Source organism: Vulpes vulpes, unplaced genomic scaffold (genome assembly GCF_048418805.1).
Source record: "Vulpes vulpes isolate BD-2025 unplaced genomic scaffold, VulVul3 u000000652, whole genome shotgun sequence".
Classification (NCBI taxonomy): domain Eukaryota; kingdom Metazoa; phylum Chordata; class Mammalia; order Carnivora; family Canidae; genus Vulpes; species Vulpes vulpes.
This window is the reverse complement of record NW_027325771.1, coordinates 2433972-2461482: the sequence shown is the minus strand read 5'-3', so window position 1 is coordinate 2461482 and position 27511 is coordinate 2433972. Positions and strand designations below refer to the sequence as shown.

General features: G+C 45.7%; 1 long non-coding RNA gene across 1 annotated transcript; it reads left to right on the top strand.

Moving 5' to 3' along the window:
- LOC140597296 (uncharacterized) lies at positions 1-27511 on the top strand. The gene is made up of 2 exons (XR_011999164.1): positions 1-115; positions 26896-27511. It is a non-coding gene; the product is annotated as an uncharacterized lncRNA (long non-coding RNA).

The window sequence follows — 27511 nt, the reverse complement described above, 5'->3', positions numbered from 1 at the left end:
GCAGGACACATCCATGGAAACCAACGACAGTGGGAAAATGTCTCCTGCACAAATAAATGCACCTCGCTTGGGAAGGACGAGTCCCGAACAGGAAATGATCTCCAGTTGTTGAAAGGTAACAGGGAAAGAATGATTTGTGACGTAGGGAGAATTTCTTTAAAGACCGAGCTGAATTAATTATTAAAGACGTACGTGATGCGTAGGCAGGATAATATCAAGGAGTTCTAAATTATTCATACTTTATTGCTCTTCGTCGGTGGGTGTTTTTGACATGGCTCATCTTCTGCTGGGGGATTCTGTTCTTGGCCCGGAATATTTTCTGACGATGCGCCTCTCCCTGAGAAGATCTCGAACCATCTCATTCATTTGAAATAATCAGTTTCTTGCAGTCCTGGTCCCAAGCGTGCTGCTCTTAGCAATATCTTCAGGCTGCAGATCGTAGCTCCTACTTTAAGGGTGTGTGAGATGGAAGAGAGGTCTCCGAGGAGCAGGCCAGTTTTGAATATATAATCAACTCCCTACCATTCCTGAAAATCTTGGTGCTAGAGGTAACAGTGAGGTTAGGGGGGCCTCACCCTTCGTGTGCGCCCTAGCACTTCCCTGTGGGTCATCGCCTGGTGCCTCGGAGCTCCAGATGGTCTGGGGAGGCCCATGTGCTCTATCGAGTGTGTTAATTAAAGTCACGCAGCTCTTGTGACATGCCCACACATTTCCTGAGCCAGACACAGGTGTTATGGGAAGGGGGCGGAGAAGATCCCCTGATACCAAACTGCACGGAAAAAAAAAAAGAGGGAGAGTGCTTGTGGTCAGCTATGAGGAGAATTTTGACAAGGGCTGAGGGCTCCCTGACGAACCTGGGTCTCTTCCTCACCTTTTTTTTATTTTTTAATTTTTTTATTTTTTTTATTTTTTTTCTTCCTCACCTTTAACCGTAAGGAGAGACTCAGAGGCCTAAGAGTCCTGTGCAGATTAGTTGTGGTGGGTGTATCGTGAGCATCCCCATCCTTGCTCTGCCTCCCCAGGATAAAGGATCATGGGGTCCCAGCAAAGGTCAGATGTTTAGGATAGGTTCTAGAAGAACCTAATCCGATCTATCTATCTATCATCTATCTATCTATCTATCTATCTATCTATCTATCTATCTATCTATTTACTTATTTTTACGTGAAATTTTCCCCAATCTACAGAGCCCAGGCTGTAAGAGAGCCTAAACCTAGGATATGGGATGGATGTGGGGCAGTGGAGGAGTGGGGAGCAGGAAATGGGAGTTTGATTGCGTCTCTCTTTGACCACTGTATCTGGCCATAGATGTTTCTACTCTAGGAATCTCTATGCCAAGAAGCTTACTTGACTGGTGTCCTTTGAATTAAGTTAGAAACTAGGAATTTGAGAGAGATGATTAAAACCTTAATTGAGGGGGCGCCTGGGTGGCTCCGTCTGCCTTCGGCTCAGGTCATGATGTCGGGGTCGGGGTCCCGGTCCCTGCTCCCTCTCCCTCTGCCGCTTCCCCTGCTTGTTCTCTATCAAATAAATAAAATCTTTAAAACTACGCACACACACACACACACACACACCCCTACATACATACCTTAATTGGGCCCATCCGCAGCATTTATCTTCATTTTGTAACTCTACTGTCATCCATATCTCACTTCTTGACATTCTGGCCAGCTTCATTTGGGTTGATTGACTCTATTTATTTAATATTTTATTTAAATTCAATTTGCCAACATACAGTATAACACCCAGTGCTCCTCTCACCACGCACCCTCCTCAGTGCGGGTCCATCGATCCCAATACGGTTTTGGGGTCTCTGGAAGGCGGGAGAGGAGGGGCCGCCGTTCCTAGTCTTGGGTGTCAGGCACGCCTGTGAGGCCCAATCCAGTCCGGCCTTGGGTCCTCCCTGGCGGGGCTGGGCAGTGCCGTGGGACTGCCAGGTGTCCCCAGGGACGGGCTGGGGGCCAGGAGGTTCGGGACGGCGGGGCTCCCTCCCACTGCCTTCTCACGTGCCCGTTGAACCCCCTCCTGTGCCCTCCAGACCCCCAGGGCCAGCCTTCTTCGAGTGAGTTCGTTCAGAAGAGCGTCCCCAGGTGAGTTAGCGTGGCTGCTCCTACTGTTCACCTGGGTCGGGGGGGGGGGAGGGGGGGGAGGTGTCCGCTGCCTCGTCCCGTCCGCCTCGCCCCGCACGACAGTGACCCATCCCGTCACTTCCAGCCGCCTGTCCCCGTCTCCGCTTCATGTTCGGCCTGCATTTCTGAACCCGGGCATCTCCCCTGCGTCCCAACCCGCGGGAGCCCTGGATGCACCTGGCGGGGGACAGGCCCTTGGCCCCCACGGCTGCCAAACTGGCTGACCCCTCAGTGTGTCTGCAGGCCCTTTCATTCTTTTTTTCTTTTTTTAAGATTTTTTTTAAAATTGAGAGAGAGTGAGAGCGAGAGAGAGGGAGGATGGGGAGACGGGCAGCGGGAGAGGGAGAAGCTGACTCCCCACCGAGCAGGGAGCCCAGAGGAGGGCTCACGGGCTCGTGCCCCCGCCTAAGGCAGACGCTGGGCCACCCAGGCGCCCGGGCCTTTTCATTCTTAGGACTCAGTTTCCCCTCCCTCAGATACCTTAGGAAGTCTCCCTGCCATGTTGTGTGATGGCTCCTTAGATCTGTGCGCGCGTTTTCTTGCAAAACCCCAGCCCTGTCTTGCCCCCTTCCAGCAGGAACCCTGGTTTTCTTAAAAAAAAGGCCCCCTGACAGCTCTCCTTGCCTTCCTGCCTCTCCTCGGACAGGTCCCTCACGCCCGCCAGCTCGTCTGCGGGTCCGTGTGGGGGTCCGGGGAGGCCTGGGGCCCGGGAGCGCGCGGGGCAGACCCACCACCAGATTTCTTGCTGTATCAGCGTGGCTCCAGGAGAAGGAGCTTGGGGTGGGGGGCCTGTAGAGGGGGGCTCACACTCCCTTCCCTGGGCTCTAAAACCTGCGGCTCTGCATCTCACTGACGCCCAAGGCGGCGCTGTCCCCCCCGGCTGGATGGCCGGGGTGCAGGGGCATCTGGCTGGGGGTGTGTGTGTCCCCAAGAGACCAGGTTTGGCCACTTGCCCCTTGACAAACCCAAAGGCAGAGAGAGGAACGGGGGTGAAGCAAGAAGGGCACTAATGTAGGGAGGACAGCCCCCGCCCCCGGGAAGACAGCGGCTGGGCTCGGTGGGCCCCGGAGTCCAAAAGTGCCTCCTGGTTACACAGGGTGAAAGTGGGACAGAGGCCCTGGGCAGTGGGGGTCAGGCCATCACCGACTTGGGGTCAGCCGGGGGCAGGGACCTGCGGGCTCAGGGCGCCTCCGTTGCTCCAGGGGCTGGTTTGGGCCCCGATGCCTTCTCTGCAGTGGCTGGCAGGGACGGCTGGCCCGGGGGCTGAGCCCAGGACAGCGGTCACTGCACTGAGGCCCGGGGACCCCAGCGTGGGAGCCCTGCCGCGGCGCCCCCGGGGCAGCTCTGACCCCCCGCCACCGGGGCCACGGGCCGGTCTCCCTGTCTCCCACGACGAGCGTGTTGCACGTGGCCTTCTCCCGGAGCCACCTCGCTGTGCCCACCTCCCCTGAGGGTGGCACCGGCCCTGCTCTGTCCTCCCTGCTTGGAGGCGCCGCTGTCCTCTCCTAGAAGGGATGGGGCAGTCGGGGCGGACCTGCCGGGGGTCACCCTGCATCCCCCCGCCAGGCACACTCATCCCTCTTCTACAACTTTGCACCTGCACCTCTGTGTCGCCCGTTGTGGCCTGGAGCACGGCGAGCAGCCCACACACGTGTGCCGAGTGCGGGAATCTCATGGAAACTTGCTGTGTAGACGTGCGGTGGGTGACAGGGCGGCCGGGAAAGGAGCCACAAGCTTGTCGGGCAGGGAAGGCTGAGGCAAGTGTAGGACCCGGACGTGCGTGTGTGCCCACGGCTGCTGGGGTCACCGCGGCCCTGCCCTGGGCCAGCCCGAGGGCGCACAGCTGAGCCAGGCGAGGCTGGTGAGGACGTGGCCCTGCCCATGCAGGTGCTCGCAGGCAAGCCCCTTGGTCCCTCCGTTGTGCGGGCATCACTGTGACCCTGTCATGTCCATCCCAAGCCCTGGGGCCAGGGCAGGTGGGGGCACGGTGCCGGGTGCGGCGGCCTCACAGGTATCCAGGCGGCCGGGGAGCGTGGTGTTCATGGACCCCCCCTCCCCCGCCAGCTTCCCAGCGACCACAGTGTGACCTTCATGCACACAGGCTGTTGCAAGATCCTCTGCTACCATCGGCCTCATTGTCTCAGGAAACCTTCGGCCGGGCCTGGTCGGATAGTTCTTTCCTGCAGGGCAGAACTTCTACGTGCAGAATAGTGCTTGGCTCTCTGTTCCTTGCCCCTCCACTACCCACCCCCTTCTTCTAGAAGCTTCTCCTCCCTTCTCAAACCACCCGGAGAGATTTTTGGAGTGCGTTTCCCAGCCAGCTCCCCTGGCTACAAGGAGACCGATGTACAGGAACAAAGTGTCCCATGTTATCACTGGGTCATTGTCCAAAATTCAGTTGAGAATCAGCTCCCGGAATGAACAATGTTTTTATTATAATTTTTTATTTTAACATCGAAACACAGAAACGATGGTGGTGGAGGGCATATCCCACTGCAGGCTTTTTATCTGTAATGAAGCTGAATTGAGATCCGAGGGAGGGGGTTTAGGAATGGAAAGATGATCTGTGTGATCCAGGAGGAGGGTGTGAGGGAAAGGAAAAGAAGGGGGGACTGTCCCCCGTGTCTTTGTTAGTGAAGTCCTGGGCCAGGGCCACAGTCTGTGGTAATCGGGTCCCATGCACACAGCTTCTTGTGCTCTCAGAGCAAGAACCAGTTGACGTCTAGGGCCTGATCCAGGTTAAACACACTCGGAAGAGCTTGATGTAGCAACCAGACGCCAGGTCACCCACCAGCACTAGTGGCTGCTAACCCCCCTGGATGAGCATGTCGCTACCAGCGCATTTCCTCCGTGGAAAGAAATCTGCAAAGGCAGTCAGAGGGGGTCAGAGAGCCCCACGGGGTGCCCGGGCAGCTGTGTCGGTGAGCAGCTGCCGTCAGCTCAGACCGTGACCCCCGGGTCCCGGGAGGGGCGCACTGGGCTCCGTGCTCCGTGCTCCGTGGAGAGTCTGCTTGCTTCTCCCTCTCCCGCTGCCCCTGCTGGTACTCTCTGCTCGCGCTCTCTCTCAAATCAATAAATAAAATCTTTTTTTTAAAAGACAGCTGGCTCCGTGGTGGGCCTCATGTAAATCAGGGCACGAGCTGTGCAAGGACTGCACGAAAGCACCTGAGGCCGCGCTGCTCTCTCCTGTAGGCGCCGCATGCACCGTTAGGCTCAGGCCTTGCTCCTTCCCTCTCCTGTTCCGAGGCCCCCCCCCCGCCCCCCCGGCCTTGGCAGGAGCCGCTCTGGCCCTGGCAGTAGGGGCGTCTCCAGCCAGCCCAGAGCCAACTCGTGGGCCTGGGAGCCCTGCCGACCCTCCACAACTGACGTAGCCTCACTCGCTCTGTTGTGACCCGACGTGCGGGGATCTAACCAGCAGGAGACGACTTCATCTGCGTGTCGTCAGGGATCACTTCCATTTAACCTTCCCGATCTCTTCCCTACCGTGTGCCAACCATACTTTCCATGTACGGGAGGGGAGGGGAGAGCAGAACGTGCATCCTACTCCCTAAAATCCATGCTCAAAATTAAAGATATTTGCTGCCTCGGATCCTTTTTAGAAGTTGCAGGAACATAAAGTCAGAACAAAATGTGAGTACATGGAGAGTCCCTTACTGACTTCTATTCTTTTTTTTTTTTTTTGAGAGCGAGCGAGTGAGCAGTGAAGGGCGGAGAGAGAGGGGGACAGAGGATGCTAACGACCCTGAGATCATGACGTGAGCCAAGATCAAGAGTTGGAGCCTTAACCCACTGAGCCACCCAAGTGCCGGCCCCCACTAACTTTCATTTTTAATTAAGACCTCCTCCCTTAGTGCAAATAATCTCAGCTAGATGTTAGAAAGAAAAGTGGGTGGGCTAATTTATACTAATGTGTGAATGACTAGCAAACACCTCTCCTAACATCCTGGGAGTACTTTGTTTTTTGAAAAGAAGGGATACAGTGATGCATATGCATCTTTATCCAGTAGGATTTCAGGCAGGATGAGCAGCTATTTCACAGATTAGAAAATGCAGGGAGTGTTGTAGGAAACATTTCAGGTTGAGGCTGATCTTTTGCTCTAGAGTTCCGCTTCCCTTGGCTACTTATAGCGTGTTTTTGTTTTTTGTTTTTTGGGTTTTTTTTTCTCCATTTTTTCCTGAACACCAATGTCAGAGATTCACGAGGCCCTAAAGCTTATGGCAGGAGTGTTCATGGCAGTACCGTCAGGACCTCTAGCTCAGGGGTGAGGGGGGCAGTGAGGACCCTTGTTGGTACCTTTCATCGACAAGCTCAACGTGACCCTTCATCCATTTCTCTTGCTCACATTTCTCACCCCTTTCCAAATGCCCCCATTTCATTTTTCCGTATTGCTTTTATTATTTTATTTTATTTTATTTTATTTTATTTTATTTTTTCCATATTGCTTTTTAAAAGTGAGCTTGGCACCTTGACAACCCAAGCGTTTCCTTTTATCCCCCTGACGTCATGAATGCGTTCTCTCTGCAGCGCCTGCCCTCCTCCAGTCCCGTAGCCTTGACCCCCACCAGGACCCCATCAGATACAGCCAGTTCCTGTTTCCTAGCAACTCGGTTTGAGGCTGGCTTTGCTGGAGGGGGGGGGTTTCCTCCTCCTTCATGAGCTTCCAGACCTCCCCCCACCTGCCCAGCCCCCCAGCTTGGGAAGAACTTTCCTCCCACTTCTGTGAGTATCTGAGACTTGGGATCACTGTCAGCCCCGCAGCCCCCGCAGGCTGCCTCCCCTTCTTGGACACCCCCCACCACCCCCACTGCCCACTCCTGCTTCTCATTGATGGGAAGATGAATAGTGTATCTCTGGGGTGAGGTGGTGACATCACGTGCCCCGTGGCCACATGTCCACGAATCCCCAGCTCTGCGTCTAGGGTGAGAGTAATTGTCCTTAGCTGAGGGGGGAGGGGCTGGGAAAGATATCGGACAAATTTGGGGTGTTTTTTTTGCTTTAACCTTCACATTGTGAGGTCTCCGGATAAAAGCGCGGCCCGTGTGAGCGTTGGCCCGAGCGACCTCTGGGGGCCTCCACTGTCCTTTTCTTTGAATCTTGGCTTTGAACAAAGCAAATGAGGTGGGGCACCATTGCTAGGGACCATAGGGCACAATTAGGATGTCTTTCACGGGGACCCTGCCACCCTCTTCCAGGTGGTGACTGATATTTCTTTATCACTGCTCCAGCGCTCTTCAGAGATTCTTTGTCATCAGTTGCCAGGAATCTCGGGGACCTAGTTAAACGTTTAATGAACTGGCTCCGTGGACACCTAAGTAATCATTTTGTTTGCGTCTGAGAGTTGGAGAAACTAATAGGGTCAGCACCAAGAAGCTGAAAACGCTTCCACGTGGGTGGGTGGCTACTCTCAGGAAATCAGTTCGTAGAAGCCTTCTGCAAACATGGGGTGCCTACTACGTGTGCGGCACTGTGCGGGGCCTCAGGGACACTGTTCAGGGAGTAGGGAAGCTCCGTGGTCGGCGCTCATGGGTGTTACAGTGACTTCAGGGAGGGCCCCTGGCTCAGGTCATGATCTCTGGGTCCTGGGATCGAGTCCTGCGTTGGGCTCCCTGTTCAACAGAGAGTCTCCTTCTCCCTCTCCCTCTCCCTCTCCCTCTCCCTCTCCCTCTCCCTCTCCCTCTCCCTTTCTCCCCCCCCCCTTGCTCTCTATCTCAAATAAAAAAAAGCTTTGAGGGGGAAAAAAATCAGAGGTCCGTGCTTTCACAGGAGTCGACCCCGTGTTTATCTGGGGAGGGTCTATACCTGGATTCTCATGTCCTGCCTCTTGCCGGGTTGATGGGTCCCGAGGGCGCAAGCTTTGACCACTCCGCTGTGCCCTCCTTGTCCCTGGGCTGCAAAGGCGGGGGTGCCGGGAGCCCTTACGCCCCATCCCTGTCATTCGGGACTTCGCTTGGCCCAAACCCCAAACCTACGGGAGGCCAGGAGGGCCTCCACTGAACCTCGCTCTTACCTCGGTCCACACGGCCAGCGAGACCCTGGCTCCTCCTCCCTCCCTCCCTCTGTCTGTCCTGTCCCCGGGCCCACAGGGCCCACAGCGCTCAGCCCCGCCTGGTCCACCCACTGTCAGGGCTGGCCTGGGGGTGCCCCTCCCAGGGCCTCGCTCCCCCAGGGCCTTGCTCCCACCCAGGCCCTTGCTCTTCCCCAGGGCCTTGCTCTCCCTGCCAGGGCCTTGTTCCCCCTGCCAGGGCCTTGCTTCCCCCCGCCAGGCCCTTGCTCTTCCCCCCCAGGGCCTTCCTCCCCCCACCGAGGACCTTGCTCCCCGCCAGGGCCTTGCTCCCCCCCCAGGGTCGTCCTCCCCCCCAGGGTCTTGCTTCCCTCCCAGGGCCTTTCCCCCCTCCCAGGGCCTTGCCCCCCACCCCTCAGGGCCTTGCTCCTTCCCAGGGCCTTGCTCCTCCCCAGGGCCTTGCTCCCCGCCTCAGGACCTTCCTCCTGAGCCTCATGCTCTTCCTCCAGGTTGGCCCTTTCCGTCCGCAGCCCCACACCTGCCCCTCAGACAAGAGTTCGCGGCCCTCGCTAGTAGAGCGACCTCCTGCATTCCGGGCTCACCCTGCTGTTTTCTGTCATAGCATAGTCATCATTACCTGCCACACTGTGCATCCCTTATTTTGCGTTTAAGATCCGTTTGTTGAGATCTGAATACCAGGTCTGCTTGGGAGGGATTTTGTCTGTGGTCTCGAGCTAGATCCCTCGTGCCCAGCCTGTGCTGGCCACAAAGTGTGCTCTCCCTAAATGTTTGATTGATGGGTATATCTCCATCTTATAGACAAGAATGTTGAAACTTTGAAAAATTAAGTGACTTTTCAAGGCCACACCACTAGGAAATGCCAAAGATGGGATTTGAACCTGAGTGATCTTAGGCCAAAACCCAGATTCTTAACCAGTCTGTGTGTGTGTGTGTGTGTGTGTGTGCGTGCGCATGTCTTCCTTCCTTCTCCATCAAGCCCTCAGATTCCTGGCAAGGACTATTTGTTTGATATCCTGTAGCCTGGGTGGTTAAAGAGAATGACACAGGGAGGAGATTTTGTGAATAAAATATATCAATCAATCAATCTGTAACCGGCGTGCAGATGGACCGATGGAACAGATTGAGAAAGGCACTGACGGGCGTGCAGTGTAGACGGACAGGGGCCCTAAGGGACGCACGGGGCAGAGCCGAGGTGCCAGCCTGCAGGGTCTAGGTTCCTGCCCGCGAGGCTGCTGAGCAGCCCGGTAGCCGCGCCAACGACACCTACCATGTGTGCAGTCCTTGCGCCCCTTCCAGCCGCGGGGCCCTGCCCTCGCCTCGGCCTCCAGGGCGCCCGAATGCTTTGCTAATCCTGCGGACCCCTCAGGACGAGGAGGTGGGGCCGTGGCGCCCGTGGGCTGCCGTCCCCACCGCGGTGATGAGGGGCCGCAGGGTCCCCGCTGGCTCTGGATGTCATCCAGGCAGCACAGGCGACGCTCACGCTGCGGATTCCGAGCCCAGGGAATCTGGAGGCACCTGAGCAACAGAAGGATTTATTTTTGCTACCTCCACGCAGAGCTCTGGACCCTCGGGAGCAGGGGACAGCTTGGTAGGCATTGGTGCAGGATGGAGCCGACCCCCTGGACTTTGCCGGCCCTTCCTCTGCCCCAGCTCGTCCTCCGGCCGTGGGATGCTTGGGATGCTCGATGATGCACGTAGGTGCGTGCAGGTGCGTGCAGGTGTGTGCAGGTGTGTGCAGGTGCTTGTAGGTGTGCGCAGGTGCATGCAGATGTGCGCAGGCACGGTGAGAGGTGCAGGCCCTGACCTCGCCTGGGGCTGCTCCCTCTGCGGTCTGCCCCGGGTGTTTAGGGGATTTACTCTCCGGGCTGAGGGCACAGATGTTACAACGTCGTGTAAAATTCCTTTCGTTTTTGCCACTCACGTTGGAGCCTTAGGTCATGTGCACGGACTTCTGGGTGTGGTACGAGGTAAGGCTCAGATTTCGTTTGCCATAGATTTTCCCCTTTGCACAAAGCTCACCGTTTCTCTGCTGATGTGCAACGTCTGTTGCTCGAAATCCAGTTTCCACGTGTACACGAGTCTGTTTTGAGGCGCTCTGGGCTGTTCTAGCCACTGTTTGTCTGACTGGATTTGCCCTGACTTTAGAGGTACATTTTTAAGAGAATGGACATCTTCATGAAACTGAGTCTCCTTATCTAACGGCATGAAACAAGGCTTCCTCTATTTAGGTCTTCTCTTTCAGTAAACTTTCATAATTATAATTTTGTCCAGAAACAGCAGATACATATCCATTTTTAAAACTACTTTTTTGGGGACACCTGGGGGGCTCAGTGATTGAGCGTCTGCCTTCGCCCCAGGGCATGATCCTGGGGTCCTGGGATCGAGTCCCGCGTCGGGCTCCCTGCATGGAGCCTGCTGCTCCCTCTGCCTGTGTCTCTGCCTGTCTGTCTCTGTCTCTCATGAGTAAATGTTTCAAATTTTTTTCTGTTTTAGGTTTCTTTGTTATTGCAAATAACATCTTAAATAAATTGAATCTTTTGACTGATATGTAGGAATGCCATTGATTTGGAAATATTGATTTTTAAAAAAATCTACTAATCTTCCTATTAATTTTAATAATGATCTACAGATTCTTGGTATTTCTTCTTGAACAGTCATTGTCCCTACAATAGCAACAATAACATATATTTTTCAAATATTTATACTTCTTTCCCTTTTCAGTCTGAATGGATAGGATCTCTAGTCCAGTGATGAGAAGTAGTAGAAGTAGACCTCCTTGTATGCTTCCTGATTTTAAGCATCCTACCATTAAGTGTGTTGTTTATTGTAACTTATGTGTAGGAAATTTCTTGTTAAAAAAAAAAAGGAAATTTCTTGTTATTCCAAATTTAATAAGAGTTTTATTTTTTGTTAAAGCTTAGAGGGTGTTATGTTTTATCAAATGCTCTTCTTCCTTTACCTCCTGTGATGGTCGTATATATTTACTCTTAAAATGTGTTAATGTGATGAATTGCATGACCCAACTTTTTAAGGTTCAGCCAGTCTTCCATTCCTGGGACACACTCAACTTGGTCAGGATGTTTTATCTTTCTTTACACATTTCTGAATTGTTAATAGTTTGCTTAGGATTTTTTTCATCTACTTTTATCAGTTATATTGTCTGCTATCTTCCTTTTCCTTCCCCTTGGGCTAGATCCATCATGATGGAGATTGCAGACTCATGCTACTGTGTATAAATTATCCACAGTAGCATTCAGCCTTCTTAAGTATTTGGTTTGATCACTTCTGGGAAAATGTACATTTTAAATTCTAGAATACTTCTATCACCCTGAAGAACTGGACAATATATACTTGGATCTTCTTTTTTATCCAATCTGGCAATCCGTGTGTTTGATTGGAGTGTTTAGTAAATTCACATGAATGTACTAATTGGTATGTTTGTATTTAGACATATCTTTTTGCTATTTGTTTTCTATTAGTCTCATTTATCTTGTGTTGTTCTGTAACTGCTTGTTACACCTGATGTGTTATAGCTGGGGACCCTTGTTGGGGGGATTAGTAATGGCTTCAGACACGTGGCATAAGGTCAGTTGCTTTTGTGAATGTGTTCTTTTCTATTCAGATCAGAAAATGAGATTAGAATTCACATTTATATGGAATGGACAATGAATATTCATTTGCAGGGCTATGTTAGCTTTCTCACCCTCCAACATAATATATTCCAAAGAGATCTGGACTGTCTAGACATCCTGTAGAACATCATATTGATCTATTACGTCATGCTGATTGGGGAAAATGAGCAGAAGGAAGTAGTACACTGAAGTCCATTTAAGACCCACGGGCTCCAGATAGTGGGAGAAAACCTCTATGACAATTCAGGAAACTATCCCTTTAGTAAAGTTTTTAGGGTCTAGTGGTCAGGGATGGGCTAGGCTACCTCTACGAAAGTAAAATGATGGCATCTCACATTCCCTACCACAAAGAAGGAAGCACAGTGCCTGGTAGGCCACTTTGGGATCTAGAGACAACACATTCCCCATCTAGGAATATTGCTCTGGCCCATATATATGGTGAAACAGAAGGCCATCAGCTTTGTGGGGTGGGAGGGCCCGAATATGAAAGAGCTCTGCACCAAGTTCAGGCCACAGTGCAAGCAGTCTTGCCATATAGGTCATGCAGTCTAACAGGCCCTTGGTGTTAGAAGCATCGGTGGTGGGAAAAGATGCAGTGTGAAATTTATAACAAGCCTCTGTGGGAGAATGTCAATGCAGGCCTCTGGGGTTCTGGAGCAAGGTCATGACATCTGCAGTAGAGAAATACATGCCTTTTGAAAAATAACTCTTGTCATGCTACGGGGACCTGGTATAGATTGGGGTGGTTGCTTGGTTATTGGAGCATCAAATGATCCTGCACCTGGAATTATCCCTGCTGATCTGGGGCCCATCAGATCTGTCAAGTCATAACGTTGGACAAGCCCAACATCAGTCTTTTATAAAATGGAAATGTTACAGGCTCAAGCCTAAGCCTAGGAGAGCACAAGTTAACTCCACAAGCAGGTGGCCCACGCTTCCACGTCACTCACTGTAGTTGCAGCAGCACCCATCTCCCAGGCCACACCTACCGCTATAGGGAGGATTGCATACGATTAGCTGAGGGAGGAGGAAAAAGCCTGAACTTGGTGCACAGTTGAGTGGACTCAGTATATGGCAGCGAGCTGAACACGGAGAGTGCTGCATTATGTCCACATTCGAGGGTGAACTTGAAAGATGGAGAAAAGCAAAAACCTTCCCAGTAGGCAGAGCGGCAAGTGGCACACCTGGTCATTCACTTTGAGTGGAAAGAGAAGTAGCACAAGGTAAGAATCTAATACTGCAGATTCCTAGACAGTGTACAATGGCCTGGCTGCTTGCTTAGGGCCCTGGAAGGAAAACAGACTGTCCCACTAATCTCTCTTTACTAAGTTCCTACTGAAAGAGAGAGGCCCGAGGAACCATGAAGGAGTTGCTTCCTGAATAGGGAGAAGAGGCTCTGTTACAGCACAAGCAGGATCTCTGGCAGTGTGGAGGTGAACTGCTCCAATTGACTTTAGGGAGACCTACTGGGGTCTTTAGTTGAATGAAAGCTTCTAGCGACTGCCCCTTCCGTCTACTGTGGTTTTTTTTTTTTTTTTAAAGATTTATTTATTTATTTATGATAGGCATAGAGAGAAAGAGAGGCAGAGATTCAGGAGGAGGGAGAAAGGCTCCATGCCGGGAGCCTGATGCGGGACTCGATCCCAGGACTTCAGGATCGCGCCCTGGACCAAAGGCAGGCCCAAACCGCTGAGCCACCCAGGGATCCCTCTACTGTGGTTTTTATGCCAAGGTTGTACCTTCCCTGGCTGCTACCAGCCAATGACTCAGCATCATGAGGAGCACTAAAGGCAGTCCATTTGGGGTTTTTTGTTTTTTAAAGATTTTATTTATTTATTCATGAGAGACACAGAGAGAGAGAGAGAGAGAGGCAGATACACAGGCAGAGGGAGAAGCAGGCTCCACGCAGGGAGCCCGACTTGGGTCGGGTCGATCCTGGGTCTCTTCAAGCTCTGAGCTGAAGGCGGCGCTAAACCGCTGAGCCACCCAGGGACCCCCAAGGCAGTCCATTTTGGCCTAATGCCAGACACAGCCAAGGGACAACCCTTGCTTAGGGACTCCTCTTCAGCTTAACCAAGACTTCCTTAGGACTGTGTTGCTATTTGAGAGTCTACCTCCAACTTCTTCCTCCCCATTCTTCCTCCACAGCCTGAAGGATGTCACCGCCTCCTCCCGCTTGCTCCCTCTTTATGCTTCACAGGTGTTCCCCATAATATTGTATAATAATCCCATTGGTGTCTGCTTTTCAGAGAACCCAAACTAGCTCTGTTAAAATGTCTTTCATTACATGTGAAGTGATATAACGTTAATCAAGATAAAATGGGTTAAGGATGGGCGTTGTGTTTCCTAGAGCAACCACTAACAATATAAAACAAAGACATACAGCTGAAAAGCCAATAGGTGAGGTAAAATGAAATATAAAAAAATTCTCAATCAATCCAAGAGGAGGCAAATGAAAGAAAAACAAAGGAACCAAGAAAGATATAAGATACTCACTTATATAATAAGTAGCAAGATGCTAAAATTAAACCCAACCATAAAATTCAGTGTAAATGGACTAAATACTCCAATTAAAAGGCAAAAACTGTTAGAGGGAATAAAAAGGAAAGATTCACTTGTATGTTGTTTATGAGAGACACATTTTAAATATAAAGAACAAGAAAATCCAAAACCAGCAGAAGGAAGGAAATAGTAAAGATTAGAGCAGAAATAAATTATAGAAACTAAAAAAATAAAATAAAATGGATCAGTGAAACCAGGAGCAGGGTTTTTTTTTTTTTTTAAGATTTATTTATGATAGACACACACAGAGAGAGAGAGAGAGAGGCAGAGACACGGGAGGAGAGAGAAGCAGGCTCCATGCCGGGAGCCCGACACGGGACTCGATCCCAGGACTCCAGGATCGCGCCCTGGGTCAAAGGCAGGCACCAAAACGCTGAGTCACTCAGGGATCCCCAGGAGCAGGTTCTTTTAAAAGATCAATGAAACTGATAAACTTCCAGCCAGGATAAAAAAACAAAAGTCCCAAATAAAATCAGAAATGAAAAATGAGAAATAACAACCCATATTACAGAAACACAAAGGATTGGAGGGGAATATTATGAAAAATAATATGCCAACAAATTGGACAACCTAGAAAAAAATGAAGATCTAGAAACATATAACTTACCAAAACCGAAGCAGGAAAAGAAAATCTGAACAAACTAATTGCAGCAATGAAATTGAAATCAGTAGTCAAAAACTCCCAATCAACATACCAGGACTAGACAGCTTCACAGATTAATTCTACCAAATATTTAAAGAAGAGTTAATACCGATTTTTCTCAACTATTCCCCCCCCGCCCCCCAAAAAAAGAGACGAGAAAAGGAAACTTCCAAAAGCTACCACACACACAAAAGAGAACTGCAGGTTGATATTTGTGGTGAACATAGATGTAAAAATCCTCAAAATACTAACAAACTGAGTTTAACAATACATTAAAAAAATAATTTTTTTAAGAAAAAAAATGATCAGGTGGGATTTATTCCTAGGATACAAGAGTGGTTCAAAATTCACAAATCAATGTGATACACCACACCAATAAGAGAAAGGATAAAAGTCATATGATCATTTCAATAGATGTAGAAAAAGCATTTGACAAGGTACAACATCCATTCATGATAAAACCACTCAACAAAGTGGCTTTAGAGGGAATATACCTCAACATAATAAAGGTCTTATATGAGAAACCCACAGCTAACAACATACTCAATGGGGAAAAACTGAGAGCTTTGCTTCTAAAGTCAGGAACATGACAACGATGTTCACTTTTATTCAACATAGTATTGGAAGTCCTAGCCTCAGCAATGAGACCAAAAAAAGGGATAAAAGCATTGAAACTGGTAAGGAAGAAGTACAATTTCACTATTTGCAGATGACATGATACTGTATATAGAAAACCTAAAGACACCAACAGAAAATACTAGAACTGATAAATGAATTCAGTAGAGCTGTAGGACACAAAATCAATGTACAGAAATCTACTGCATTACTATACACTAATAATGAAGCAGCAGAAAGTGAAATTAAGAAAGAAATTCCAATTTTATTGCATCCCAAACAATATCTGGAAATAAACCAGAGGCGAAAGACCTGTATTCTGAAAACTATAAAATACCGATGAAAGAAATTGAAGATGATACAAAGAAAGGGAAAGTCAGTCCATGCCATGGGTTGGAAGAACAAATATTATTGAAATGTCCATACTATCCAAAGCAATTTACATATTTAATGCAATCTGTATCAAAATACCAACAGTATTTTTGAACAATCCTAAAATTTCTATGGAACCCCAAAAGACCCCTTATAGCCAAAGCAACCTTGAAAAACAAAAACAAAATGGGAAGTATCACAATTCCAGACTTCAAGTTATTTACAAGTTATGTAGCAATCAAAACAGCATGGTATTGGCAAAAAAATAGATCAATGGAAAAGAAAAAAAAAACAGAAATAAACCCAAATTTATTTTCAATTAGTCTTTGACAAAGTAGGAAAGAGTATCCAATGGGAAAAAGTCATTTCAACAAATGGTGTTGGGAAAACTGGACAGCTACCTGCAGAAGAATGAAACTGGACCCCTTTCTTACACCACACACAAAAATAAACTTAATATGGATTAAAGACCTAAAGGTGAGACTTGAAACCATAGAAATCCTAGAAGAGAACATAAGCCGTAATGTCTCTGACATCAAATACCTCAACATTTTTCTAGCTATATCTCTTGTGGCAAGAGAAACAAAAGCAAAATATCCTGGGACTACATGAAAATAAAAGACTTTTGCACAGTAAAGGAAACAATCAACAAAACTAAAAGGCAACCAACAGAGTGAGAGAAGATATTTGCAAATGACATCTCTCATAAAGGATGAATATCCAAAATATATAAATATATAAATTATATTTAAAAATATAAAAAATATACAAATATATATATACCACCTCACACCAGTCAGAATGGATAAAATGAACAAACCAGGAAGCAACAGATATAAAAATAGGAATGAACAAGAAAAGAAGCAATAAACATATAAAACTTAAGAATCTAAAACCAAATAATCTGATTAAAAATAAGCAGGAGACATGAACAGACATTTCTCCAAAGAAGACATACAGATGGCCAACAGACACATGAAAAGACGTTCAACATTACCCATTATTAGGGAAATGCAAATCAAAACTACAATGAATGATCACCTCACACATGTCAGAATGGCCAAGATCAACAACACAAGAAACAACAGGTGTTGGCAAGGATGCAGAGAAAAAGGAACCCTCCTGCACTATTGGTGGGAATGGAAATGAGAGCACAATATGTTGAAATATGTGGGATGCAGCCCTAGACATCCTGAGAAATTTATAGCTTTAAAGTTAGACAACAAGAAAGGTATAAAGCCAATAATCTAAATTCTTACCTAAAAAGCTAGGAAAAGAAGAGCAAGTTAAACCAAAATAAATAGAATATACAAAACATAAAGAGTGGAAATCAGTAAAACAATAAGCCTGTAAACCGCTGGCAAAATCAACAAAACCAAAAGTTGTTTCCCTGAAAAAAAATTAATGAAATTAATGAATCCAGAGCAAGATGGATAGTGAAAAAGAAAGAAAAAATACAACTTAGCAATATCAGTAATCAAAGAGGACATCACTATCCTATAGACATTAAAGGGCTAATAAGAAAATATTATGAACAAATTTTAATGGCAATAAATTTGGTAGTTAAGATAAACTAGACACATTTATTGAAAGATATAACTCAGCAAAACTAGCACAAGAAATACAAAATCTGAATAGTCACATATCTGTTGAAGAAATTCAATTTATGATTAAAACTTTCACACAAAGAAAACTCCAAACTACATGATTGCATCAGGGATCTCTGTCCAACGTTTCTGAGTAGGACATGATATCAATCCTATGCAAACTTTCAGAATAGAGAGGAAAAGGGGAATATTTCCTAACCAATTTTATGAGGTCAGCATAACCCTGATATCAAAAGCTGACAAGGACATTGAAAAAAATGAATTACAGACTAATATCCGCCTAAGCCTTGATGCAAAAATCCTTAACAATATTAGCAAATTGAATCAAACAACATACAAAGAGGATAATACATTAAGCCCAAGTGGGGGATTGTTCCAGGAAGGCAGGATTGGCTTAATATTAGGAAATCAATAAAAGCACATTAACAGAAACAGGAGAAAAATTATGATTAGCTCAAGAGATGCAGAAAAAGCATTTGACCAAATTCCAATATCCATTCATGACAAAAGTAGAAACTCTCCACAAACCAGGCATAAAAGAAAACTTCCTCACCCCAATAAAAGCCATCTATAAAATAACTATAGCTTATGTCATATAACGTAAGTAAAATACTGAATGCATTTACCCCACCTCCCACCCCCAGCCATCAGTAACAAAGCAAGAGTATCTGTTCTTATGACTTGTATTCAGTCCTGTACTGGAGATCTTAGCCACGACAAAAGGAAAGATTTTTAAAAAAAAAATTTTAAAGGATTGGAGGGCAGCCCGTGTGGCTCAGCGGTTTAGAACCGCCTTCTGCCCAGGGTGTGATCCTGGAGACCTGGGATCGAGTCCCACATCGGGCTCCCTGCATGGAGCCTGCTTCTCCCTCTGCCTGTGTCTCTGCCTCTTTTTCTTTCTCTGTGTCTCTCATGAATAAATAAATAAAATCTTAAAAAAAAAAGGATTGGAAAGGAGAAGTAAAACTATCCATTTTCACAGAAGATGTAGTTATATACACAAATAATGTGGTTCCAAAGGAATGTACCAAAAACTATTAAAACTAATAAGTGGTTTTAGCAAGGACACAGGATACAAAGTCAGTATCTAAAAGTCAATTGTATTTCTATATATTAGGAATAAAAACTGGCAAATGAAATATAAAAGTTTACAGTTACAACAGAATTACAAAGCATAAAATACTGAGGAATAAGTTTATCAGAAGATGTGTCATAGGGTAGCTCTATTTTTAACTTTTTGAGGAATTTCCAGAGTGGCTGCACCAGCTTGCATTCCCACCAGCAGTGCAGGAGGGTTCCCCTTTCTCTGCATCCTCACCAACATTTGTTGCTTCCTATCTTGTTCATTTTATCCATTCTGACTGGTGTGAGGTGGTATCTCATTGTGGTTTTGTTTTGTATTTCCTTGATGTTGAGTGATGTGACCCAGCAATTGCACTACTAGATATTTATCCAAAAGATACAAACACAGCGATCCGAAGGGGCACCTGTACCCCAATGTTTCTAGCAGCATTGTCCACAACAGCCAAACTATGAAAAGAGCCCAAATGTCCATCGACAGATGAATAAAGATGATGTAGTATATATACACCATGGAATATTATTCAGCCACCAAAAAGTGAAATCTTACCATTTCCAATATGTGGATGGAATTAGAAGGTATCAGGCTAAGTGAATAAGTCAATCAGAGAAAGGATTATCATATGATCTCACTCATGTGGAATTCAAGAAACAAAACAGAGGATCATAGGGGAAGGGAGGGAAAAATAAAATAAGATGAAATCAGAAAGGGAGACAAACGATAAGAGACTCTTAACTATATGGAACAACCTGAGGGTTGCTGGAGGGGAAGTGGGTGGAGGGATGGGGTACCTGGGTGATTAAGGAGGGCATTTGATAGAATGAGCACTGGGTGTTATATACAACACTGAACTCTACCTCTGAAACTAATAATATACTATATGTTAATTAACTGAATTTAAATACAATTAAATTTTGAAAAGATATGTAACACTCCTATACTGAAAGCTAGAAACTACATTGTGAAACAAATGAATAAGGCAAAAATAAATGGAGAGACACACCCTATTCATGGTGGATAAGACCCAATACTGTTAAGAGATGATTTTTTCCCCAGTTTTGCTAAATATTCAATTTAATTCCACCCAAACAATCTATAGATTTAATGCAATCCCTATCAAAATATCAACAGCACTTTTTTTTAAAAAAAAACAGAACTAGAGCTCCTGAAATTTATATGGAACCCCAAAAGACCATGACTAGCCAAAGCAATCCTGAAAAAGAACAAAAGCGTAGGTATAAAAATCCCAGATTTCAAGCTATACTATAAAGTTGTAGCAAGCAAAACAGAATGGTAACGGCACAAATACACACGGATTAATGGAACAGAGTCCAGATATAAACCCACACTTCTACGGTCAATTAATTTATGACAAAGGAGGCAAGAACACGCAAAGGGGAAAAGTCTCTTCCACAAATGGTGCTGGGAAAACTGGACAGCAACATTCTAAAGAATGAAACTGGACACTTTCTTACACCTAAAAATAAACTCAAAATGAATTAGAGACCTAAATGTGAAATCTGAAACCATAAAACATCTAGAAAAAAACATAGGCAGTAATCTCTGTGACATCAGCCGTAGAAATATTTTTCTAGATAATGTTCCCTGAGGCAAGGGAAACAAAGGCAAAATGGAACTACTGGGATGCACCAAAATAAAAAGCTTCTGCACAGTGAAGGAAACCATCAATGAAAAAGCACCAAGCATGAGAAGGTATTTGCAAATGACATATCCCTCAAGGGGTTAATATCCAAACTATATAAAGAACTTATATGACTCAGCAGCAAAACCCCCAAACAATCCAATTAAAAATAGGCAGAAAACATGAACGGATATTTCTCCAAAGATGACGTGCAGGTGCCAACAGACGCATGAAAAGATGCTCCACATCACTCATCATCAGGGAAATGCAGATCAAAACTTCAATAAGGTACCACCTCACACTTGTCAGAATAGAATGGCTAAAATAAAAAACACAAGAAATAACAAGTATTGGTGAGGATGTGGAGAAAAAGGAACCCTCGTGCATTGTTGGGGGGAATGCACACTGGTGCAGCCACTGTGGGAAACAGTATGGACATTCCTCCAAAAATTAAAAATAGAATTACCATATGATCCAGTAATTCCACTACTGGATATTTGGCCAAAGAGTATGAAAACACCAATTTGAAAAGATATATGAAAAAAAAAAAGAAAAGATATATGTACCCCTATATTTACTACAGCCTTATTTACAAGAGCCAAGATATGGAAACAACCCAAATACTTATCAATCTATCTATCTATCTATCATCTATCTATCTATTTATCTATCTATCCATCCATAGACACACACTCATATATATGGAACGTAAATAATATATATAGACTAGAATATATGATGCAATATTATTTATTTTATATAATATTTATTTATACATACACATATAATGGAATGTATATAATATATAGAGAATACATATAATGCAGTATATAATATATAATGGAATATTAATCATAGAAAGAAAAGGAAATCTTGCCATTTGCAATAACATGGAGGGATCTAGAGATTATAATGCTAAGTGAAATAAGTCAGTCAGAGGCAGAAAGATACCATAAGATTTCACTCATGTGGGATTTAAGAAACAAAACAAATGAACAAGGGAAAAGAGACAAAAAAAAAAACTTAAATATAGAGAACAAACTGGTGGTAGGTGGGAGGATGGGTGAAATAGGTGAAGGGGATTATGAGGGTACTTATCCCGATGAGCGCTGTGTAATGTATTTGATAGTTGAATCAGCATATTGTATACCTGAAACTCATATAGCACTGTAATTAATTATACTGGAATAAATAAATAAATATTTTTAAAATGCAGTGGGAAGAAAACAAGATTCATAGTAATCCCAATTAAAACCCCAGCAGTGGTTTGCTGTTTTTTTTTTTTTTTTTTTCTGGTAGAAATTGTCAAGCTGATATGGAAGTTTAGATAAAAATAAGAAGGAACTAGAATAGTGGAAACAACTTTGAAAAAGATTAACAAAGTTGGAGAACTTACATTCCCTACTTTCAAGAATAAATTTAAAGCTGTAGTAATTAAGACAGTTGGTAGTGACATAAGGATAGACAAATAGATCAACTGCACAGAAGTAAGATTCCAGATATAGAGTCAGCTGGTTTTCTATAAAGACAGCAGAGCAAATCAACAGGGAAGGAAAAGCCTTTTCTACAAGCAATGCTGGAATAACCAGATAGCAAAAAATGAACCCCAAATACTGCCTTATGCCATATACTAACTAAACTTACCTTGCAATGAATCATATACCTAAAGGTAAAGGTTTCCTAAGCCTCTTAAAGAAATAAAGAAGAATATAGTTCCCTGTGAGCTTAGGGTAGGTAAAGAATTTTTTTTTAAGGCAGGAGACAGCACTAATCACAAGAAAAGAATTTGTAAATTGGACTTCTCCAACAGCAAAAACTGCCCAGCTTTCTTCCAATCTGAGCTTATTTTCTGACAAATGATTTGTAATCAGAGTATTTAAAGAACTCCTTAGTATCAATAATTTTTTTAACCCAGTATAAAAATTGAACAAGGAGTTGGACACTTGACAAAAGAAGATGTGCAAATGACCTGTAGGCGCATGAAAATATCCTTAATATTACTAGCCATAGAGAAATGCACATTAAAACCACAGTGAGATGATAGGATGAGCACTGGGTGTTATTCTATATGTTGGCAAATTGAACACCAATAAAAAATAAATTAAAAAAAACACAGTGAGATTCTATTTCACTCCCTAGGGTGGCTAAAATTAAAAAGATTAACACCAAATATTAGTGAGAATGTGTGTTGCTGACATAATCCTTTCAGAAAAATGTCTGGCTCTTTTCTTAACAAGTTAAACATACATCTATCCTATGACCCAGAAATCCATTCCTAGGTATGTTTTCATTACCCAGAGAAATGAAAACATATGTCTACAAAAACGCCTCTATAAGAATATTCATAGCTGCTTGAGTCATGATTATCAAAATCTGGAAACAACTCCAACATCTACCAACGGAAGAAGAGACAAACACGTTACAGTACATTCCTGAGTGTCGTCTGCTCAGCAATAGGAGGAAATCACTAAAATAATAATAATAATAATAATAATAAAATTAAATTTTTTTTTAAAAAAGGAGGAAATCACTGAAACCTGCAAGAAAATGGTGAATCTCAAAAATAGGAAGTGGAACAAAAGAAGTCAGATAGCATAGAGTACAGCCTGTCCTATGGTATCAGGGCCTCCGTTTTGAAGAGAGGCTGCTGGGACTCAGGTTCAGCAACTTCATCAACGTTGACCTGGGGCTGGAGGTGGGACTTCTGACCCCAGAGCTCGTGCTTACCATGCCGTCCTGTGTTGTGTTTCTTAATTCGCTTAACCACATACTAAGCAACTGGTGCCTTCCTTCATCTTATACGTAAGGAGCTGGAGGCTCACAGGCCTCCAACAACTTGCCCGCTGTCTTCCCTCGAGCTGGAAGGAGAGTCCAGTCTGCTCTCTGAAGCCCACAAACCTCCTGAAAATGCACTGCGGGGTTGTGTGTGTTACGTTCCTCGTTTGCCTGCCTCCTCACTAAGGATTGTGTTTTTTTTCTTTTGCTCCAGTCTTTAGAGAGTTTTATTTATAACTCCCTTGAAATGGGCTTCCCGAAAAACCCATCACTCTACACGGCAATGTTTAGACCTGACTGCCCAGGCAGCCTCTTTCATCAGCCTCGTCTCGGGGAGAATTTACTTGCTTTCAATTTCTAAGCCTTCATTTGTTTGCTTCTTTAATCAAACAAATTAGACCTCAAGTCTTTAAAGATGGACTATCAGAGAGGCTATATCATGTGTTCAGCCTAAAAATTTTTTTTTTAAACATTTTTTTTAATCTTTATTTATTTATGATAGTCACAGAGAGAGAGAGAGAGGCAGAGACATAGGCAGAGGGAGAAGCAGGCTCCATGCACCGGGAGCCCGATGTGGGATTCGATCCCGGGTCTCCAGGATCGCGCCCTGGGCCAAAGGCAGGCGCCAAACCGCTGCGCCACCCAGGGATCCCATCAGCCTAAAAATTAAGCGAAGTCTACACTCAGGTGTTTAGAGAGAAATAGTTTGGTCAGATTTGATCACAATATACCAACCTTTTTCTGGGTTTGAATTTTCCCTTGAACTCAGGGGAAAAATACATTGTTGAGCTTCCAAGGCCACCTGGTTTGGCCCTAGCATTCCTGCAGATAGCCACAGCTCATTGCATAGCAGACGGGAAGATCTTATTCAGAAGTTTGGCCTGTAGGGGCTAGAATTTTGACAGGACCAAAGAAATCAGGAGACATTATAGTAAAGTATAGTATTCCCCAAAAAATGACGCAAGGAAGGCTTCATCCATAGCTTGAACTTTTCCATATAACCCAAAGAGAACTAATAGAGTTATTCAAGTTTCTGTCCCACTGAAGGGTGGCCATTGGCCTTACGTCCATAAAGCTGGCCTCCCACAACTGTGGGGAGATGTGTCAACCATGGAGGTACGCTGCTGAGATATCCTTTCAACAGAACCTGCTACAAGGAAGATAAATAGCAGGTATCTTTCAGATGCTACAAATTTGGACCTCCACAGAGTTCACATTGAAGCCATGCTTCCTCTGGTTTGACACCAGCCAGGACTGATGATAGCAGGGCCACTAGAGCCATGACATTCCAGTTAGACATAAGACTCCCATAGTGGGAAATCTTTGCTCTGGGGATCCTCATTGGCTTAGAACACAGATATGCTCTGCAGTCTGGGGTTCTCCTTCCTACTCTCCTTTCTTAACTCTCTCCTTTCAAATATCATATTCTGAAGACAAGTTCCACCTATTTCTACTCTTTCACAAACATTCTCCTGGTGAATCTCTAACATGTCTAATTCCATCTTGGTGTCCACTCTTGGAGCACTCAAACTTATACAGTTGGTACATAAATTGGGGTTTTGGAGACTAGCTCGCTCACCTCATGACTAGCAAAAAGAATGCTAGTGCATTTGAAATGTGGGGCATAGATAGTTCCTGGAATAAGACGATATGCCTCCACTGCGGAAGATTTCATGAGTGGTGACCTGGAAAAATGTCCCCATGGAGGAGAATGTCTTTGCCAATGAAGTGACTCAGGCAAAACATAAGGGAAACACTAACTCCAAGGCCAGTTATTACTAAACTGAGGAGGGCTAATTAGAAACTGGGGGCCATTAACACACTGAGGAGGGCTAATTAGAAACTGGGGGCCATTAACAAACAATTCAGGACTAAGTGTAAGAGCCAGACAGCCTTTCTGAACACTTGCAGTCTCTCATCTCTGCAGTGGAATAATGATCATAGTTGAAGAGAAGACTCGGGATCTAGAAGACTTAGGGTCTACAGGTTTGTTAGACCTCCAGAGATATTTAAAGACAGGGCTGTTATGCTAGCTGGGAAAACCTTGAACCATGAAATCTTGGATGGGGCATCTGGGTGGATGCGCCCAAGAATTTTATTTATGCCCTAGCAGATGGTAAAGGAAGGGGTTTTAAAACTCAAGGGGGGAAAGAATGCTAGAATCAATATTTTATGTGAGATCAGAAGACCCACCTGAGGACTGTATTGTCTCGGAGAGTCCAGAGGGCACGGCATTCACCAGGGCCATCAGGAGTAGGCTGGGAAGTTCAGTAGCAGCAGGGCCAAGCTGGGCTTACTGACGCCAATGGAAAGTGGAGTCTGGAAGTGATAGAGGCCAAGTAGCAGAATTTGACCAAAGCTGGGAGGCTGCAGTGTCAGAGAGGCAGTCGAGGGCACGTGACACGGGGACTGGTGAAGATGGTTGGGAGGAATATGACCAAATAGATGAGAAGCCAAGAGTGCTGCTTAATACAATCAGAGGAAGAAAAGAACAGAGGAGAAGGAGACTGAAGGCAGTCGTCTCAATAAGAGGTCAATATCATGTGTTCAGTTAGTAGCCCTGAGCCAGTTTTCTGATTTGAAATCCAATGACTGAAGAGGTGGCCAGATCTCCAGGAGAAGGGCCTGGCAACACGACAGCAAGTGTATACTATGACGACTCCCTGAGTCCTCCCTTGGGAAGACCTATGGCCATTTTCTTGAGTGAATGCACAGTGGTAGGATGAACATTTTAAGAAGTACTGGACACGGAATCTTAGTTGACACTGACGACCAAAGACCCCAAATATTTTCATAACCCCCTAGTGAATGGAGACCTGGCCAGTCTAGATTACAGTAGGTTTATGGGTCCATAGACCCATATGTGGCAGTTGGAGTACTGACTTCCTGGCCTGTATTTAAGAGTGAGCATAACAGGGGAAGGTCAACTGGAAGCCTCTAAAGTAAATAAAAACAATTATCACATCCAAAGTTGTTTTATTTTTTTTTTAGAAGAGGGTGGATGGATGACTATAGACTACCATATTCTCAATCAAATAGTAGCTCTGATTACAATGTTGCTTCAGACATGGTGTCTTTGCTATAGCTGATTGATAAGGTCTCAGAGGTAGACAGTATGTGGCTATCGACTTGGTGTCTTCATTATTTCTACTGCAGTCAAAAAAAATCAGAAGATCAGAAATAGCCTGCATTTACATGGAATTTCATGGATTTATTTCATGTCACCTGAGGGCTATGTTAACTTTCCTAGTTGCAGTCAAAATATAACCTGAATAGTTCTGAACCAGCGAGAAACTGAGAGGGTGAAACAAGAGCAGCCCCACTGACCATCCTTCTTGGTGACCTCCCCCGTCCACATGGGATTTTGTGCCTCCCATTACACAGTTCTGGGCTTTGCAGGGTTAGAGGCTCTAGTCACCGAAGAGAGTACCCTCTTGTCAGAGGACCAAATAACTGCTTCCACCCAGGCACCCTGGACTTCTGGTGTCCAAGGACCAGCAGGTAAGGAGGGGAGTCATCATTCTGGCAGAGGTAACTGCTTCCTATGAGGAGGGCGATCTACTCTTACACAATGGGGATGGAAAGAAATATGTCTGAAATGCAGTAGAGCCAATTAGACACTTTTAGTAGTCTTTGCCTCATTATGCTGGAGGTTCAGACCCCTTAGCAATGAGAGATTGGGGTCTACCACCGGGTAAGCCATAGAGACCTGCCCAGGTGACACTGAAAGTAAAGAGAATTTACAGTGGATAGTGGATGAGGGAGACTAAATGCAGAAATGGAACTGTTAGTTCATCCAACTAACCTCTTCCAGGTTTCTCCTCTAGAAAAGAAGCCTGTGTGAACCACGGAGATGCTGCTTACCGACATAGTAGGGTGACGGATCTCCACGGCACAAGCTGTAGAAATGGCAGCCATGGAAGCAGTCCACGCAGCTCTCCCTCCAAGGGAAGCAGCTCTGCGCAGAGTCCCAGGGAAGCCTCCAGCTTTTCACCTTGGATCGAATGCAGCTTTCACTCTGAGAACTTGCTCTCCACGGGTTGCTCCTAGCCAGTGGCCAAGCACAGCAAGGAGATGAGAGCTGGGCCATTGTGGGACTCCTGTCATGGGTGGTCTTTGCACGGGGGCTCCCTGTTGGCCTGGCTGAGATGTTATCAGAGTTTCTCTGCCATTGAAACCTCCCCCTATTCAGTTTTCCTCTCTTCCCTTTCCTTGCACAGCTGTCAGCTCTGCACAGGGGTCTGAAGGCTCTCCCTGCTCACTCCGGCTCCCTCTCTCCTGTACCCTTTATAAACACTTCCCTTCTGCATGTTTTATTCTGGTTGGCATCGACTTCCCAGAGGACCCAAAGTAGTACAGGAGGCCTCAGAAAAAAAACAAATAAAAATCCTAAATAAATAAATAAATAAATAAATAAATAAATAAATAAC